Source organism: Papio anubis, chromosome 5 (assembly GCF_008728515.1).
Source record: "Papio anubis isolate 15944 chromosome 5, Panubis1.0, whole genome shotgun sequence".
Lineage (NCBI taxonomy): Eukaryota > Metazoa > Chordata > Mammalia > Primates > Cercopithecidae > Papio > Papio anubis.
In genome coordinates, this window is record NC_044980.1 from 157,147,728 (window position 1) to 157,168,287 (window position 20,560).

The 20,560-nt window shown below is 37.2% G+C and overlaps 1 long non-coding RNA gene across 1 annotated transcript in view; it reads left to right on the plus strand.

Moving 5' to 3' along the window:
- LOC108586520 overlaps positions 1–20,560 on the plus strand; it is a 63,855-nt gene that overhangs the window by 40,707 nt on the left and 2,588 nt on the right. The window lies entirely within an intron of this gene.

Below are 20,560 nucleotides of genomic sequence, written 5' to 3' on the forward strand. Positions count from 1 at the left end.
CCCCTCACTTTCAGGCACCCCAGTCAGACGTAGATTTGGTCTTTTACATAATCCCATACTCTCTTGCAGGCTTTGTTCATTTCCTTTTTCTTTCTTTTTCTTTGTTTCTCTCTTCTCGCTTCATTTTCATTCATTTGATCCTCAATCGCTGATACTCTTTCTCTTCCAGTTGATCGAAATGTTACTGAAGCTTGGCATTTGTTAGCTTATTTCTCGTGGTTTTCGCGGCTTTCATCTCTTTCATTTCCTGTTTCTAGGACCTTCTGCATTAATTACTCTAGCCATCAATTCTTCCACTTTTTTTCTTTCAAGATTTTTAGTTTCTTTGAAGTTGGGTAATGTAATTCCTCCTTTTTTAGCTCTGAGAAATTTGATGGACTGAAGCCCTCTTCTCTCATCTCGCCAAAGCCACTCTCCGTCCAGCTTTGATCCGTTGCTGGCATGAGCTGCCTCCCTGTCAGGGAGATGTGCTCTTCCTATTTTGAATTTCCAGCTTTTCTGTCTCCTGCTTTTTCCCCATCTTGTGGTTTTATCTGCCTCTCTGGTCTTTGATGATGGTGATACTGATGGGGTTTTGCAGTAGGTATCCTTCCTGTTTGATAGTTTTCCTCTAACAGTCAGGACCCCTCAGCTGTAGGTCTTGTTGGAGATTGCTTGAGGTCCACCTCCAGACCCTGTTTGCCTGGGTATCACAGCAGCAGAGCTGCAGAAGATAGAATATTTCTGAACAGCGAGTGTACCTGTCTGATTCTTTGCTTTGAAGCTTCCTCTGTGGGTGTACTCCACCCCGTGAGTGGGTGTCACACTGCCCCAGTGGGGGATGTCTCCCCAGTTAGCTACCAGGGGTCAGGGACCCACTGAAGCAGGCAGTCTGTCCCTTTCTCAGATCTCAACCTCTGTGTTGGGGAGATCCACTGCCTCTCAGCCAGACAGAGTCAGTTTGCGTCTGCAGAGGGCTCTCACGTTTTTGTTGTTGTTGTTGTTGTTGTTGTTGTGTAATGTTCTGTCCCCAGAGTGAGCCCAGCAGATGGTGCTCCTTGCCTCACCCGCTGGAGCTTCCTGCTTGCTTACCTGTCAGCCCAGCACAAGCCCCCCAGCCCTGCTACCTGCCTGCAGATCTGTGACTGCTGTGCTAGCACGAGGGGAGGCTCCGGGTGGACCTCCCGGCCAGGTGTGGGATATGATCTCCTGGTGTGCCTGGTTTGCTTAAAGCTTAGCACAGTGTGGGAAGCACCCCATTTTCCAGGTGTTGTGTGTCTCAGTTCCCCTGGTTAGAAAAGGGATTCCTTCCCCCTGTAAGCCTCCAGGTGAGGGTACATGCCTCGCCCCTGCTTCAGCTCTCGCTGTTTGGGGTCGGGCTGCAGCAGCTGACCAGCACTGATCGTCCGCACTCCCAGTGAAGCAGAACCTGAATTTCAGCTGGAAAATGCAGAACACCTGTCTTCTGTGTCACATGCTGGGAGTTGGCACTGGAGCTGTCTTATTCGCCATCTTGCTCCTCACTCGGCATTTGTTAGTACAACTACTTACATTTTCTAAAAAGATTCATTACATTTATCAAAGTCTTGGTAAAAAAAAAAAACTGTTTAAAAGAGAATTCTAACCAATAAAATTGCAAGTCACTTGATGGCGTGGATATAATTTTATATAGTTAATCCCCAAGCTTGTAGCTACTCAAATTATGTTCAACAATTTTAGCAAAATTCATCAAAAGCTTACTGTGATCAGAGGATACTCAAAGAACAGGATTCTGACCCCTAGAAACACAATCAGGTTATATTTCTTGTTTTTCTTAAAATAGATACGTTCCTCAAATGAGATAAGTAAAAGTGTAGGCAAAGTATGGGAGATGTGTATTTATTCTGATTGAAGCAGTTTTTGCTGGGGGAAAAATGTGTATAATATTAATTTAGAAATGTATTACATTGTTAGAATAAAAACAGAGGTTGCCAATTCCACAGAATCGTAGAAAGAAAGCCATATTTCAAGTGAGTAAGTTCAGAATGTAAAGCAGCAAACTCTTCAGAACTGAATCTCAAACCTAAAAAAAAAATGTATTCTGTGTTTTTTCCCCCAAAAGCTAGTTGAGTTGCAGCACCGGAATATTATATGTCATTCTTAAGCCTTACAATCGCGGATGTTAAGCCTATCTTAATTAAACATGACATAAAATGTTAAATAACATATGTATGAATATTTTATGCGTGAAAACATTTTGAAAGCTCTGCTATGCCACACAAATCTAAGGTACCCAGTTTTATAAACATAGGTATATGAATCTAAGAATAATAATAAAAACTATTTTAATGCTCACTTTCTTAGGGTCATGCATAATCGAAATTAAACTATTAAACTACCTCTGTGCATTACATTATTAAATTACTACTTCAGACCTAAGAGGTTGTAAGTACTAACATGAATGCCGCATTACAGATAATTAGCAGGAAGTTTAAAGAGAATAAATGACTAGCTCAGTTAGTAAGTGGTTCTCTGAAGTTCTGTAACCCAGTTACTGGAACCTCTGTAGTTACTGAGTAGGGTATTTGTGGTCCTTTCTATAGATGGCCGTATAACCTGATCATTAAATTTTTTTATTTGTAATCACTGGGATCTGGGTTCAAACTCTAGCTCAATGACTTACCATCTTAATTGCCTCAAAGGTGTTAAATTCTTAAGCTTTATGTTTCTTATTTATGAAATTATTGATTATACTAACATGTTGCATGTTGTAAGAATAGTGTAAGAATTAAAGTAATGCCTTTTAAAATAGTTGCTAGTGTCTAGTAAACATGTGTTCAATTTCTGTTATTATATATTTTTAAACATTATTATAAAGTAGATATGAAGTTAATGTTCAGTCTCAGGTTAACAAATTAATTGAATAACAATAAACACACGAGAACAAATTAGGAAACTTCCGATAATCTCAGATTATTCTGTCATGAATAGTTTTGTCATCATTTGGGATAAAGTACTTTCTTAAAACATTCAACATGTTCAGAATCATATTCAAAATCTAAGTACTAATAATATTCTAGTATTAAGCATAGATTACATTTTGATTATTATAATTTTCTTTTTGTGAATATTGAGAAATGACCACAATAGCATTTTTGTTCATGTGTTCAATCATTCATGGCATTCCATTTGAAGCTCAACAATATTAGAGTGTGAAAACTGATGATTTAATTTTTATGTAATTAGTTCTCATTTTTTTCTTTTCTTCCTTGTTTTATATTACTTATGTAATCTTAAAACCTCACATTTTTTTGAGAGAGATACTTTGAGAAAATTCACAGAATTTGTTTTGTAATGAAGAAAATAGCATATTTGTAGGATACACTATTCTAATGTTTTATTGGATGAAAAGTAAATCTTATTTTACTGATGATTATCACCATGTGCAAAAATAATTTTGTGAAGTATTATATTTCTGTTGGCGTCCTTTCTCATATTCATGTGATAAAACATTGATTTCCAAATATCCTTTCACAAATCCCTCAAACAATAACCAGTTTACACTTGAAATGCACATGATTGCTCTCTGTTTCTCCCTCTCTCTTTCCTTAATGCCTTCACCTATCCATTAAGTATGCTTATAATTAGGCCTTAATTGCATTTTCTATATCAATTTATCTTTCACTATTTCTTATGAGAATTCTCTATGAAACTAGACTACATATACATTGCTGTCTTCTCAAAATGGCCACAAATTTGGAAAAACTACAATCTACTCACTTTTACTCAAATATGTGAATAATCAGCATAGTCTAAAATCACCATTGTCTCTTGTAAAATACTCTTGTTCAAATTAAAAGCTAAACTTTTCATAAGTTCAAGCAACAGAGCGCTCTTCTATGAATTTAATTCACTTTGCACTAAAATCCTCTCACATAAGCAAACAAGCCACATCATGACCTGATTACAAAAGTCAAATCTTAATGCCCCTTGGAAGAAATTATCTCATGAAAATGAGACTTGAAAGAATGAAAATAACCAAGCTAAAAGAGCATTGAATGTGTATTAACTGATGGTTACCTGATCTCTCATTAATTCCTTAGTGTTCAAGCCCTCACTACTATCTTCTGTTCAAGTAAAATTCCTGAAAAACAGACAATAAAAACACATTGTGTTTATAATAGAAGAATTCTATCAAAACTGATCATGATATTAAAAAATGCCATTAGGTAGAAAATATAGCATACTAGATGGAGATATGAACTCTGACATTTAATAGACATGGATAAACACCCCATCTACTAATTTAATAGGTCTCTTGTATTCCAATCTAATCTAATCTATTTCAAGATCCAACTCTAGTGCTTTCTTATCCATGAAGCTCTCATACAGAACACTACAGACCATTCTCTTCTCCAAATAAGTTTTTCTCAATTCATTTTTATTTCATACATATTGTTCATCTCTATGGGATATATAATTATACTTGTAATTTAAGTTTAGGCTTCCCATCTAGACTATGAGCAACTTGATGAAAGTGGGGTGATATTCCCCACAGTGGTGCCTGGCACTGTGCCTTTCTCAAAGTTTGTATTCGTAAATATTTCCTTTCCGTATTGCTTAAAACAGCTATCTAGGTTCAAGATAGAAGATTAAAAATTTTGATCTCATAAGTTTATGAGAAGCAGAACAAAATGTAAGTCTTTAATCAAAAACAATTTTAACATTTATTTTCATGATTGCTAAAAACAGTATTTAAATCATATTCAAAAATAAGCAACTTTACCAAAAAAGCAAATAAATGGAACAGAGGAAGGAAAAGGAGATGAATTTTACTTAAGAGCTACATTAATCAATATAGGAGTGGTTATTTGATCTAGATCAAATAATCCTAACTATGTGTGTTTAATTTTAAGACCCAATCTATTTCAACCCAAGACTTAGATGTATAACTGATCTTTCTTTTGTCTCTGGGTAGAAAGAAAAAAGGAGTGCTATTTTCAGGCAGAGAAACATAACAATTTTTAAAATGGTCTAGCATTTTCAAATTATTTATACCTTACCTACTTACATTGCTTGTGCCAGATGTACAGATTTTACATCTGAATAATAAAGAAAACCATGTGTCCTTGTCTGTGAAGCTGCAATTTTAGTTCAACAGTAGGAATTTGAGACCATTAATGACTACTCCAAATGTATCTTTCACATTTCAAATAAATTCACAAGCTAGAATATTCTGTTCTCCCTCCAGGGATTTGTATATGCTACTTCTTCAGCCTGGATGCTTCTTCCTTACTCAGTCCACAACACGTACCTGCCTTTTGCCTCAGCAACATTTATTTATTTTTCAGCTCCCTTTAAATCCCATTTAATCAGAATAAAACCTTCCTTAATGTCTTCTACTCCTAAGCCAGCATCATTTATGATGAACTCTCCTGGTGATTGCTTCTGATTTGGAATTCTTATCTAGTTGTTAAATGTGGGGGTCATTGTGTGATAATTTGATTTACTCCTTGCCTCCTCTATTAGACTGAAAGCTAGGGAGGTGATGATGAGTCATAGATGCTTTTATTCACAGTGTCAGATACACACTAAGGTAGGTACCCTTATTAAATGATAAACTAGAATTATTTACTTGAAGATATCAATTCATTTTTAAAGTACTGTGCAGCCTCTTCAGTGTGGCATGAATATCAATTATTTTGGGATCAAATTACATTAATAGAATTTGTAAAAATTGTCTACAGCAATGATTTATTTAATGCATTTGGTCTTTTTTCACTTATTCACCTAAGATTATGTTATGCTCTTCACAAACCACCTATTATCAGTATGAGATATATATATATATAGTATATAAATATATATATGTGTGTGTGTGTGTGTGTGTGTGTGTGTGTGTGTGTGTGTGTTTTGAGATGATGAAGTCTTGCTCTGTGACCCAGGCTGGAGTGCAGTGACATGATCTCGGCTCACCGCAACCTCCGCCTCCTGGGTTCAAGCAATTCTCCTGCCTCAGCTTCCCGAGTAGCTAGGACTACAGGTGCGTACCACTATACCCAGCTAATTTTTGTAATTTTAGTAGAGAGGGGGTTTTGCCATGTTGGCCAGGTTCGTCTCTAACTCCTGACCTCAAGTGATCCAACCACCTCGGACCCCAAAGTGCTGACATTACAGGTGTGAGCCACGCCCCCAGCCCAGATAAATGTTTTCTTATTTCTTCCACTCTTCTCCAAACTATCTACATTTTTGCCCAAAGCTACCAATAGACCTTTCCCACTATTTTTAACACTGATTTTATCGAGGCCAGTCTCTTTAGGAGTCAAGAGCTTGTGGACACTATCCCTGCTTCAGTTGGTCACCAAAAATACTCAGTCCCCTCAACACCCCCCTTCCCCATTTAGCCAGGTTCTGATTATTTTAAACGTTCACCTTCCATCCCTCCTTCCCGATGACTCCCCCCCACACTCTGTTCATTCGCTTCAACTCTCAATTGCTATTGTACTTTTCTGCTGTTCCACACAATTTAGCAGTTACTCATAAGATGTCTTGTATTATTAATGGATATTTTGCACATTCTAGCTTGCATCCCCTAACTAAAACACAAGCTTGCAGAGTCAGGAATTGTACAAAAACACTTTTGTATCCCAAGGCAGTTCCAAACACTTCATAGCCAGAGTCCAAACCTCCATCAGGGCTGATCGTTATTCACCTATCAAGTCTTGGTTTCAAATACATTCGTGAAACCTTCATCCTCTCTCAGTACCTGGCACATACCTGTACTATGGTCATTTCAGCCCGTTGTGTTGTCATCTTTTTCTGCTTTCCTTTTGTCTCCCCACGAGGAGCAGAGCCTGATGAGGTAAAGGATTATGTATCTTATCAACTATATCCTTAGTATTTAGCACAATGCCTAGTGGAGGATAGGGGCTCGCGATGTATTTGCTAAATTAATAAGTCAATAATCTTAGTCTCCTTTCATTTATGCAGGCATAAGGTATTTTTCTTTTATAAGAAGATTCAGAAAATGTGGATAAACTTTGAAAAAATTATCTGCTTAGATCTTTAAAACATAGGTAAAACCAAGTAAAAATTTTTATTGACATTTTGTTCTGTGCACAGAGTATAATACAGTTGTTAAATAGACTTGAGCTTTGCAATCAAACATATCTGTGTTCTGATTCTGCATGACCTTGAGGAAGTTCCATAGCCTTCATAAGTCTCAGTGACCTCATAAAAAGTGAAAATTGACTGACTACCTCACAGTGTTATTGTAACAATTAAGTAGTGTAATGCATGTAGAACTCCTGGCAAACTGACTAGCACAGAATGAGTCTTCAGATCATTTTAATCAATTATTCTTTATTAAGGCAATTTAATAGGAGAAAAGACTGAATGTTATTTCTTGTGCTTCACAGATGTATTCTAGGTTAATATACATTTAAAAATATACAAAGCATAAACACAGACAAGTAGAATACCTTTGATTACACAGCTACAAAAATCTGACTACCTTGAAATACTATGTCAGGGTTAGCAAACTTTCTCTGTAAGGCCAAATAGTAAAAGTCTCAGGCTTTGTGAACTATATGATTTCTGCCACAACTACTAATCTCTGTCATCATAGCATAAAAGTAGCCACAGACAACACATACACAAATGAGCATAGCTATGTCCCAATAAAACATTATTTACTAAAACAGGTAGTGGGCTAGATTTGCCAACTATTGTAGTATAGAGATACACTCTCTCACACAAGATAATTCTACCATAGGTAATAATTTTATATTTGCATATTTGCTCAATGATGCCAAAACTTAAATGAACAGAAGTGTTTAAAAGGTAATGTTTAAGAAACTTGAATGTATATTTCATTCTTTAAAGGCGTTTGAATACAGTACATGAAATTCCTAACCTCAGTGGTGAATTAGCTATTTACCAATGACAAGGTTTAAGTTCTTCAGTGGCCATGAGTAAGTTAAGTTTGTTATCACTTTTTGCTCTGGTGCAGTATTTTCCAAATAGTAAATGCTCAATTCACATATACATTAAAGTAAATACTAAGAAAACCCTCACATGTAACTAGACACAATTCTGCTCGTGTATCTTTGAAATCGACTGGAGACATTATCAATTAATACAAAGTTCCCGGGCTTTATCCAAACAAGCTTACCTCTCTGCTCCGGATGCTCATCTTGCCGACTGTGTGTCTCCAGGTAAGTTCTGTAATGGAGGAGAAATAATAATATTTGTCCTGAAGCAATGGTTGTCAGCCAGAGTGCAGTTTTGCCCCCATGGCACATTTGCAATGTCTGAAGATATTTTCAATTTTTTTTTGAGATAGAGTCTTGCCCTATTGCCCAGGCTGCAATGCAAGTGTGCAATCTCAGCTCACTGCAGCCTCTGCCTCCCAGGCTCAAGAGATCCTCCCACCTCAGCCTCCCAAGTAACTGGGACGACGGGTGTGCACCACCACGCCCAGCTAATTCTTGTATTTCTTGTGGAGATGGGCTTTTGTCATTTTGCCCAGGCTGGTCTCCAACTCCTAGGCTCAAGTGATCCTCCTGCCTCAGCCTCCCAAAGTGCTGGGATTACAGGTGTGAGCCACTGCACTCTGTCTTATTTTCACCATTTGGGATGAGAGATGGTACTAGTTTCTAATGAGTAGAGGCCAGAGATTGTGCTCAATATCTTACCATACCCAGGACAGTCCCTACCCTGAAATAATTATCCAGCCCAAAATGTCAATAGTTCCAAGTTGGGCAAACTCTGCTCTGAGGTTTTTGTGAGGATTAATTCACATAGTGCTCTAAAAGTTTAGCAGAATACTGAGCTCAATAAATCTTAACTGTTAATAAGACTGATTTCTATCGACTGGTAGAAAATATACCTTTATGCAAATTTCGAGTGAACACAAACATGTAGAAAAATAAGTGAACTCTCTATTTTTTGTGCTAGATGCTTATTGAAGCATTTATTTAGATTAAATAATAAAATTAATACCTAGTCATGTATGTATTGACATCTAGAATCCATATGCTCTTTGTGAGCCTTGAAAGGTTTTGAATGATACTTGACTATTCTGTCATTGCCATGGTAAATGTTTTATCTTGTTGTTAATATCTGACTTACTTAAAATTCATGTGGGAAATTTGAAAGTTCTATTTCCTATCTTGCAAATCAATGACAACTTAATCAATGCTGCTAAAACAAGCCCCAGTTCTTATGTAGTAGAAGAGTAAACAAGCTGGAGAATTAAAAGTGACAGCGTCTTCACATCAAGGACAGAGAGCATATTTCTATCTCGTTCTTCTATGTCTGCAGCGCGAAAGGTTCCATCTGCTTGCCTCTTTCCTCAGGGAATTGAAGCACCTTGAAAAGGATAAGGAAACTTCAACATTACAACAATGTTTCATATCATTAGGCTCAAATTAGGTAAATAACAGAATCCTAAGCTGATGACACATCCCGGGTTTGCACTAATCGTAATTTGCAATCTCCATCCTTGTCATCAGAACCTTTTTGCCTAGCAACATCCCTGCTGCTGCTTCTGTTCCCACCCTCTGGGTACAACTGAAGGAGGAGGCAGTCAAAAGGAAAAACAGAAATATCTCCAAGATGGCACTTACAAAAAGCAACAACAATGACAAAGTATAAACGCATACACACACGTCGAAGTTTATGTTCTTACTCAAATGCAAGCATCAACAATGGCCTGCTGTCAGCAAGTTAAAATGACTGGGGTTGTGTCAGTCTTCCATTACATGAGGGTATGCAAACTCATGTTAATACGTATCAGTTAGTACCAAATGAGTGAATGAGTCAGGAGTGATGAGTGAAGTGTGAGGGAAATTGGACTGTTCCTGTGCCATCTAAAAGGGTAATGGATATTCAATTCTGCTTATTTTTGGTCACTGCATACGAGTGCAGAGTGGTTAAGTCTTCCAATTTTTTTCTAAGACAGGAATCTGGAAAGATTGACATAATTCCATCAAGGAATGAGATTGAAATAAATATACAAACAATTAAAAAGTAGTGTAAAATAGTACAACCACTCTGGAAAACTGGCACTTTCTAATAAAGTTAAATGTACACCTACCATAGACAATTCTACTTCTAGATATTTACCTTAGATAAATGGAAACATATGTCTATGAAAATGATTTATATAAAAAATTCACAGCAGCTGTTTCATAATAGCCCCAAACCGGAAACAACTACCACTTCTCTTCCAGTCATTATTCGGATGGCATGCTTCCCCATGCTTTGATTACTCTCCTTTGAATATGTTTCCTTTTGTCTGACTTCCATTTATAATGTAAGATTTTCAGTGTTGTTAGACAGTACAGAGCACAGTGAAGCTGGTCTCGGATTTATATTACTTTCCATATTTTCACAGATGTAGTCAAAGAAAATACTAGGTATTTTGTTAGTTACATGTTTTCATCAATTTATGTTTTTTAATAGATTCATATTGAACATAGTTACTTAAATGGTTCAAACATTTATATATCTGCCTCTGATTATCTGCCTTTTTAGTTCTATTCCTGTACAAAAACATTACTTGTTCTCTTATATTTTTGCTCAAATGGCATATTGCAATTCATTTTAATCTTGTTTGATTTGATTTATCCACTTCTGTAAGCTATTTAACTTTACTGAAATGCTCTCCGTTGTGAGAGACAGTTTTATTTGAAACAACAGCATTGTAACTATCTCCATCCTGATGGACATATACTATATGCTAGGTGCATTTATGTTAGTTATCCCACATCATCCATACAATGGGTAGATGGCCTTTTCCAAATTATAGTTTTATAGATGAGGACATTGAGGTTTAGAATAGTTAAATCACTTGAATAAAGCTACACATCTGATAAATGGTGAAGCCAGAGCTCTCTTCCGAGTCTTAACAATTTCAAAATCCATATGCCTAATCATTTTGATTTTATTTATCTTTAATTTGAAAATAATTCCTTCTGATCATTCTATCAATTGCTAAAATTTATAGTAAGACTTGGGTCAAAGTTCTCATGCTTTAAGAACACTCTTCTTGAGTAACACACACATTTCTCACTTAGCTTAAATAAGATAACAACCAACTAAATTTACAAAAATGCATCTCACCCACCCTGTTTCTAAAACTTAGTCCAAAAAGATATAATTAAAGACTTGAATGAACACACTTGGACTTCAGCATAACAATCATGTTTATTCATCTTTTCCAATTTTGTTCTAGTCAACTCATGTGTGTTTAGCCTAAGACACTTCTCTTGCCTGCACACACTGTCTTATTTCTGAAATCAGACTGCTTCTAAAAATTGATGTATATATTAAATGCAACAGCATTTGTAAGAGTGATGTCCCACTGAGGAGCTAGGGTAACCTGTCATGAATCTTTTGAATGCTAAAGATTATGTTCCAGTCTATAGTTATCAATATTCTTCTTTGAAAATGAGAGCTACCTTTTTCTTCTCAACTTTCTTGTGCCTCTCCTATTGGTCTTTTATTCTATTTGATTAATTCAATATCAAGTTTTCAATCTCATTGGCAAGTTTTCTCACTTTGGGACTTAGACACCCAAAGCCTGGCCATAAAGCCATTTATTCAGGGCAGAATGGTTCTCCCCAACCACTTTACCTGCATGGTGCCTCAACCACTTCTCTCAAGTGTTTGTTCCACTCTTGAGATGCTATGCTTTTGGGGGGATAAAAAAATGTAGCTTGTTAACTTCAAGCACTTTTTTGTTTTCTTCTCGTAAATGTAAAAACCTTGAAAGATCTTTTGTTTGTCCTTGTGTCCTTATAAACATCAGGTCTTTGAATTTCAGCTTTCCTGAATTTGTTCTTAACTCAAAACTTCTATTTGTCTTTGTTCTTTATATGCATGCTTTAAAAAATCTAAGGCTAATATAGATTTCCTTATTCAACAATTTTTAAGAAAAATAAAACCTAGCATTTTAGAGTATTTATGAATTAGAAATTCTAAGTGTCTTACAAACTTACCTAATCTAAACCTTCTAAAAATTGTAAACAGTTACCTCCATTTGACAGATACTGAAATTGAGACTCAGAGAGTTTAAGTGACTTAGCCATAAAAATGTTGAACTAATCCATTTAATTTTAAACCCCAAGCTCATAACTAACATTCTTGACAAAAGTCTCACCTTCTGTCAAGTCCTGTATTCTTTTCTTACCATCTTGCTTTCCATCATTCTTACCATTGCCACAGAACAATGCCTACTTTTTCTCTCAACATTTAAAATTATATCTGAAGACTTTGAATTATATCTTCCTGGGCCAGGTGTGGTGGCTCACGCCTATAATTCAGCACTTTGGGAGGCCAGGTGGATCACAAGGTCAAGAGATCGAGACCATCCTGGCTAACATGGTGAAATCCAGTCTCTACTAAAAAATACAAAAAATTAGCTGGGCATGGTGGTGGGTGCCTGTGGTCTCAGCTACTGAGGAGGCTGAGGCAGGAGAATGGTGTGAACCTGGGAGGCGGAACTTGCAGTGAGCCAAGATCACGCCACTGCACTCCAGCCTGGGTGACAAAGCGAGACTCTGTCCTCTCCAAAAAAAAAAAAAAAAAAATTATATCTTCCTTATTTATCCAGGTTATATTTGTCATAAGGAACAATTCAATCTAACAGAATGATACTTAATAAATATTCTTATAGGAAAGCTTGTGTAAAATGTAGGATTTATACATACTTTTACCATTCCTCTACTGCATTGATCTGATTTATGTACTTTGGAATAAGTCAGACATATATTACAAAGAAATAGGATACAAGGTGGAATATTATAGTTTACATAAGAGATACATGTTCAAATAAGAGTTGGCAGGAGGGAAGCATGACTTCCCTCAGGGGAGTCATGGAGGAACCAGACTCTTCACTCTGTGGCACATATCACAGTTTTCTACTAAAACCCGTTACCTTCCTCCCTGTGGTAATAGGATTTTGCTGGATACCTGGTTAGACTACATTTCCCAGGCTCCCTTGCAGTTTTTTGGGGGCACCGAGGGGACTATGTAACAAAGTTTTCTCCAAGGGAATGTAATAAAAATGAAGGAGCCTCCAAGCCACTTTTTAAAAATCAAATGAATCTCTTGAACATTCTCTTTTACCTTCTATTGTCTGGATTTGAATTAGAAGGGCCTGGTAGTACAGCAGAGCCAGGAGGTGGTAGGCACCAGGGTCCTTGAATCAGTGTGGATGAGAGTTACCAGTAGACCAGAAATACCAGCCTTGTATTGTAAATGATCAAGAGATAACCTTCTGTTATGTTAAGCCACTGGTATTTGGAGAAGGGAGTCTGTAATGGCAGCTTCTCTTACTTTATAACATACTTTTCAAGCATCTAACAAAATATATCTACCACCTTTCACAATTTTGCAACTGGAAGGGTTAGGGAGAAGTATATCCTGGGGCCTCGGGAAAAAAAAAAAGAAAAAAGGAAAGAAAAAAATTACAAATGGCTTAACACAATAATTCTGTAGAAGATATAGTCAATGAAAGCACACGTGAAGGAGTAATCAGTTCTGCCTAAGAGAGTGTTTAAAAGATTCACAGGGGAGGAAACTTGAAGAATGAAGATATGTTTTCGGAGAAGTTGGAAAATAACGTAGGAAATGAGAACAGCACGAACAAAATTTAGAGATTAAAGAATGAACACTGGCCACTTCATGGGAAATTTAGTTTGGCCGAAACACTTGACACAAAAGAAATGAGAACAGACCCCGGAAGGGGCTCAAGGATGGAAAGTAAAACTAGGCCAGATCTTGAAGCCTTTTGGATACCTTGTATAGTAGGCAGAATAATGACTTCCCTAAAGATGTAAGTATGATAGGCTACAAGGCAAAGGGAATTAGGGTTGCAGATGGAATTACAGTTGCTAATCAGCTGACCTGAAGACATTAAGATAAGGAGACTATTTTAGATTACCTCAGTGGGCTCAACGTAATCACAAGGGTTTTTAAAAGGGTTAGAGAAAGATGTGACTATGAAAAAGCAGAGAGATGGCAACAGGATAGGAGTTGGCCTGATAATGTTGGCTTTGAACACAGAGGAAGGGGCTACCAGCCAAGGCAAGCAGGTGGTCACTAAAAACTGGAAAAGGTCAGGTAATGGGTTCCTCCCAGAGCTCCTGAAGGTAAGCCAACCCTACTAACGTTTTGATCTTAGCTCAGTGAGATCCAAGTCAGACTTTTGAGCCGCAGAAAATAAATTTGTGCTCTTTAAGCCACTTGGTGTGGTTACTTATTGTAGCAGCAATAGGAAACTAATACTTCTTGCTCAACCTGATCTTGGAGAACAGATGAATATTGGGATCAGAATTGCCCCCAAGAGGGTCCACCTGGGAGCAGTGTGCAAAATGGGTTAATTGGGCAGGACCAGAAAAAGAAAAATAGAGACCTATTTTTAACAGATTAGGCCCCCAATAAGATGTTGGAAGGCAACTAATGAAGCAGAAATAAGGAAGCTGAGAGAAAAAATACGCTATGCAGTGAGAATAAGCTTGTTTTCAGATTCTGTGCTATCCAGAAATTTGCGGATGCAATGTATTGTTAAAGCGATGTATTGTGTGAACTTACACAGATATAGGAGAATAATTCCAGTTTGGCGATACATTTCAAGATATCATTAAAAATACTGAAAACAAAACCAAGGTTTCTTGCTCCTGTTCATGCTTCTGAAGCATTTGTAAATCTTGATGCTTTTCCCTTCACATACTATTTTATGCACAATGCAGATGTAGCCTTACGCTGCAAATGCAGGCCTGTGTAAAAGTGACATCTTGTGTTGCTCTGATGCATTGCATTTCTTGTTCTCCCTGTCACAATTCCTCTGGTCTGGAAATTCTTTTGCTTTTATTTTGCTAAAGAGCAAAGAAAGACTAAACTAAAATTATTGCAACATAAAGCATATGACTCATGGTATTAAAAATTACATTGTTCTCTATCTTATTTATAAATTATATGATAGTGACAGGTAAATCATTCCAATGACAGAATTTATATCTGCCCTTGTACTGGATTGTAAGCCTGAGAAAGAAGAGTTTGATTTTTTTAAATTAAATTTAGTAGTTATTATGAAGATGTCTTAGAACAAAAAAAAAAATCCACTGGTTTGAAATGTCTGGAAACTAGCCTGTTTTCTATTTTCAGGAAATGTTACTTTTCATGGCTGATGAGGTCCTTGTGGTTTCAGGTGTGAGTATATTATCCTATCTCTTGCTGTAAATTCACTTCACTGCTAAGTTTGAGGCTCGATGGCAATTATATCAAAACTTGCCAATTCATTTTAGGCCACAGATAGGATACTCACACACTTGAGTAAATAAAAAAGTATGCAAAATTCTGGAAAAATATCAATGTGATCAATAAAATTAATTATGAGGATGTCAAATGTTCCCTTCTTCCCCATGGTTAACAGGCTGGTATCAGAAATACTAGAGAGGGAAAATCTTTCCAGCAGGTTAGTAAGGATTAAGGTGACATGATGCAATCTAGAATAATGGGGAACAGAAAAGAATATATGGTTGAACACGAAAAAGAAAACTAAATGAAAGAAACAGCATGCCATATGACCACCACAGATAGAGAGGGAGAGAAAAGCCCAAAGCTTAAAGCTAAAAGAGAAAGGAAGGTCTGAAATCTCGAATAATAAAACTAGGGGACTGCTGGGAAGAAACACTCTGGAGAAGAAAGAAAAGGTGCCTAGATCAAAGATAGATGAGACAGAATCTTAAACGAAGAGGAATAAATGGTTGTCAAAGGCAGAGAAAACCACAGAAGCTAGAAGCTGGCTGTTGGAGAACGTGATTACAGATCCCACCCTTAGATGGGGATGAGACTGAAGGATATGAGGGAAAGATATAGCTTCACTTGTATCATTAAACAGTAAATTGCCGCTGGTACAAACTCATCATTCCCTCAAAGTTTACAGCCCCCCAAAAATGAAGGCAAATAACAACTGTTAGCTATGGTAAAGACAAAGTGGTTGGTCAAATCTGACACCTAGGTTTGAAGCTTGGATTTCACTTGTTTTTTGATCTTCGCAAGTTCCCTAACTATTCATCTTGTTTCCTCATCTGTAAAGTGAAGACAGCTGCCCCTTTTTCCTAAAGTTATTGTGAGGGAGAAGTGAGATGAGAAACTCTCCTTGTGCCTAGTGGTCAGTAATCAGTAGATACTAAAACTTCATTAATGATTGGTTGGGAGATTGGCTTTAGCTCTTTCTTGCCTAAGTAAATCATGATGACACACACACACGCGCGATCAATAAGAGAAATAGATTTCTAAAATTGTTTTTGTATTAAATGTGGAGATGGGGAAGATGATTACTCCCCTTTCTTGGCAAAAAAGAACAGTCAAGGACAACAGAGAAGTTTGGGGGCAGGCCACTTGTCAAAGGTAGAAGTTTTAATCTCTTTGTATATTGTTTCCCACATTAGCATATAGAGGTTGTGGTGGGAAGAATGTTATATAGTTGATCTTTGAATAATGCAGGGGTTAGGGGTGCTGACCTCCATGCATTTGAAAAATCTATATATAACTTTTAACTCCACCAAAATTTAACTATTAATAGCCTATTGAGAAAGCAAGAGAAAATACAGCGGTATTAAGAAAATCAGTGTTATTTTAAAAGTCATAATAGAAAATACATTTACTATTCACTAAGAGGAAGTGGATTATCATAAAGGTCTTCAACCTCATCTTCAACATTGAGTAGACTGAAAAGGAGGAGGAAGAGCAGGGGTTGGTCTTGAGGGGTTGGCCTTACTGATTCAGGAGTGGTAGCGGGTGAAGAAAATCTGTGCACGGGTAGACCCACACAGTTCAAATTTGTGTTGTTCAAGGGTCAGCTATACAGTTCACTGTGTTTTAATCCCACAAGATCAGGGATAATTTACCTGGGATAAAGTATGGTCTGTGGGCTGCCCGCAACATTACCCACCATGATGCCTGTTCAAACTGCAAAGTCCTGGAGTCATACCCAGACTTTCTAAAACACATCTCTAGGAGTGGAGCTCAATTACCTAATGTCTGTAGCAAGATGTCTGGGTAAGACTGGAGAACCCTAAAGTTTGAGACACTTTCAGCTAAGAGAACTTGCAGCACCTTCATGTTTACATGGAAATTATCATCTTTTTTAGTGTGATTAACATACCAAATATTTTCTACTCGATGAAAAGCAATCTTTAATTTCTCAGAAACATTCCCAAATTATTCAACTGATGGCATCTTCCTTTTCCTGAGCATTATTTTGAAGTTCAGTTAGCAATTTTAAGTTTATCAAGCTGCATTCATTGACTTTCTGAAGCATTTAATATTTTGGGAGGAGTAGGTTTCAATGGTGATTGGGTGGTATTTTTTTAAAAGAGGGAAGTCGTGTCGACTTTGTGCCACTTAATGATATATCTCCTAGTGATTCTGATAACTGTACTGCCTCTGTCCCGGATGAGAACATTGTTTTCAGCAGCCCTTACATCCTATAGCAGAAAACTGGATTTGGGTTGTTGGCACATTTCCTCAACCCACACAATTATATAAGTTGGTAGAGGAGGATCTACTTCAGCACAGTCCAAATACCTGTTTGATGTGGCTTATTATGGTACTTCCTATTGGAAATAATGCAACTACTATAGAGCACAGGGCAACCAGGGTGAGTCTATATAACAGTGGCAAGGCCTGCGTGAATGAATTGAACAAACTGTAGTGTGGAAAGGCAGTCAACAGTAGGAGAATCCAGATAGAGGATATGTGAAAACTTTATGCAGCATTCAGAAAACTAAAGAGAAGTAAGAAAATAAAATAGAGTTTGTTTTCCCAGCTTCAATTTTACAAGCTGCATTAAGATCAATTCAAATAAGTTGGTTAAATGGAAGGAACTAAACATCTACCATGTCTGTAAAATCTCCTACCCATCTCTTAAGCATTTTACTTAATTGTCTCTGATCATTCTAATATCTTTACTCACCACATCCAGCCCAAACAGAGATGATCATTTATTTGTTCAACCCATCACTGTGACTTGTAAATGCCTCCGGTATAGCATCTGCTGTGTTATTCTACAACCACGTCTTTAAGCGTTTGTTTAATGCCCTGGAAAACGATGACCTACTTAAGACAGAGGCTAGGTCTCCTTTAGCTTTATACCCCCAGTACTTAGCGCAGGGCCTGGCACATGATAGGAGACAAATGTATATGTGTTTAATAACTGAAGTTATGGTAAGGGGTTGAATACGTTTTTCCTGTCTTTAAGGAGGACCATTTTAGTAAGGAGGTAAAGGCGAGCATACAAATTACTATGTTGTAAGGTAGAGTAAGGTTAGAGTCATCAGAGATTTCATCTAATTAAGGGGATTTCAAAAGGCTTGGCAGAAAAGATGGTGCTCAAGATAGGACTTAAGGAATTAATAGGTTTTCAACAAATGGAGTGTGTTTGGAGGAAAGTAGCTATTTCAGATAAATGAAACAGCACGAACAAAGATAGAGGCAAAATCTCAGGGAATATTGAGTGAACAAAGCGAAGGCCATCCTGAATAGAATTCATTGTAGCAATGGCAATTAGATTTTATCTCATAGGCCATATATTACAACTGGTGGAAGCCGCCTGTATTGAAGATCATTTCTGGGCGCAGTCTGAGTTCAGCATGCAAGAATGTCATAGTCAATTAAAAAAATTGTGGCAATGGATGCAGGAGAATACTATCTCTGATTTAAGGCTCTTAGAACCCACCATTTCTATATAAATGGAAGAATCCTAATGTTTTTCCAAAAATTTATTTTGGCAGATACTACATTGACTGTGCCAAACTCCAAACTAGATGCTGAACAAATGTCAAAGTAGCAAAGGCAATGACGGCACCTAAGAAGATTAAGCTTCCAATAGGGAATACAGTCATTAAATATTTTCACAAATAATTGTATAATTACAATTGTGATTCTCATCATGAAGATCAATTATCAGGTGCTATGTCTTTGCAAGGGAAACTGTCCTGATAAATGGGGTCAAGAAAACTGCCCTGGCTAAGTGATCTGTAAGCTGCTACTGGAACGATCCCTCTCCCTAGGTGGGATATAGGGAAATCAGTGCTCCTTGATATCTGTTGGATGTTTCAAGTTTTGAGAGTCTCACATTTCTTCTTATTAATATAGCATTCTCACAATTAGTTAAAACATCTTAGAGAAGTGGACAAAAGAGGAGCGTATTTTCTTAAATTAGTAGTTCTCATAGTGTGGGCCCTGGACGAGCAACATCATCCTCCCTGGAAAATTGTTAGGAATACATGTTCTTGGATCCTACATCACACCTACTGAATCAGAAGTTCTAGAGTTGGAACCTAGCAAAGATGTGTTTTAGCAGGCCCTCCTGGTGATTCTAACGCACAGTAAGGTTTGATAACCACTGCCCTGAACTCAAATGCACACTTTCAAACAGAAGGAGGTTTTCAGGAAAAGGGAGAAGTTTCTTTTAAAGAGTTTCTTTCTCAGTAACAACAACAACAACAACAAAAACTTATAGATATAAATGAAATTCCTCACTGAACACTTAGAAGGCACAAAGAGTTTGATGTCAAGACATTTCGATATTTAGATATTCTAAAAAGAGACATAAACACTTGTTGGTGTCTGGTGGTCCATTTGCTTCTTGTGGGATCCTAGAAAATACGATTGGTGTTTAGGAAAAATTGACTCATCGTGACTGCTGTCTGTAAGATGAAACAGGCTTTTACCTCCCCAAGCTGTAGTATGTTTGTATATGCTCGCTTTCACAAGAGTCTCAATGAAGATTAAAGAACGAACATATCTGAAGAACTTCTGTCACAGTGGAATAGAATGAATCACCACAGTGCCCTGGACTGAGCTTCCAAAATGCTTTGGTCAAATGGCAAGCTAAGACAAAAAAACAATTACAAATATCTTACAATTTACAATTATAAATAGAGGATACAGTGAAAACTCCTGAAAATATCTTTCCAGCTTGGAAAGCTGTACTTTAGGAAATCTGCTGTACTTTAGGAATATAGAGAGAGAGATTTCTGTTTTTACTACAGTACATTGGTCCAACCGAAGGTGCAGTTTATGAGTAGAAAACTCTGGTGGCCAGAAAATCTGTGAGAGTTGCAACTATTAAAGACATCATATTACAGTTCCTCTTGGATTATCAATGTCATCTAAGCCCTTGCTACTCAATGCAGCATCCGCATCACCAGGAAGCTTGTTAAAAATGTAGAATCTCAGACCCCACCTCACATCCACTAAATCACAATCTGTGGATTACCGTGATCTTTCAGTGTATTAGTTCACTCTCAGGCTGCTAATAAGGACATACCTAAGACTGGGTAATTTGTAAAAGACAGAGGTTTAATGGGCTCACAGTTACACATGGCTGGGGAGGTCTCACGATCATGGTGGAAGACAAAGAAAGAGCAGGGGACATCTTACCTGACGGCAGGCAGGAGAGAGTGTGCAGGGAAACTCCCCTTTATAAAACCATCAGATCTCATGAGATTTATTCACTGTCACAAGAACAGCACAGAAAAGACCTGCCCCTATGATTCAGTTACTTCCCACCTGGTCCCTCCTC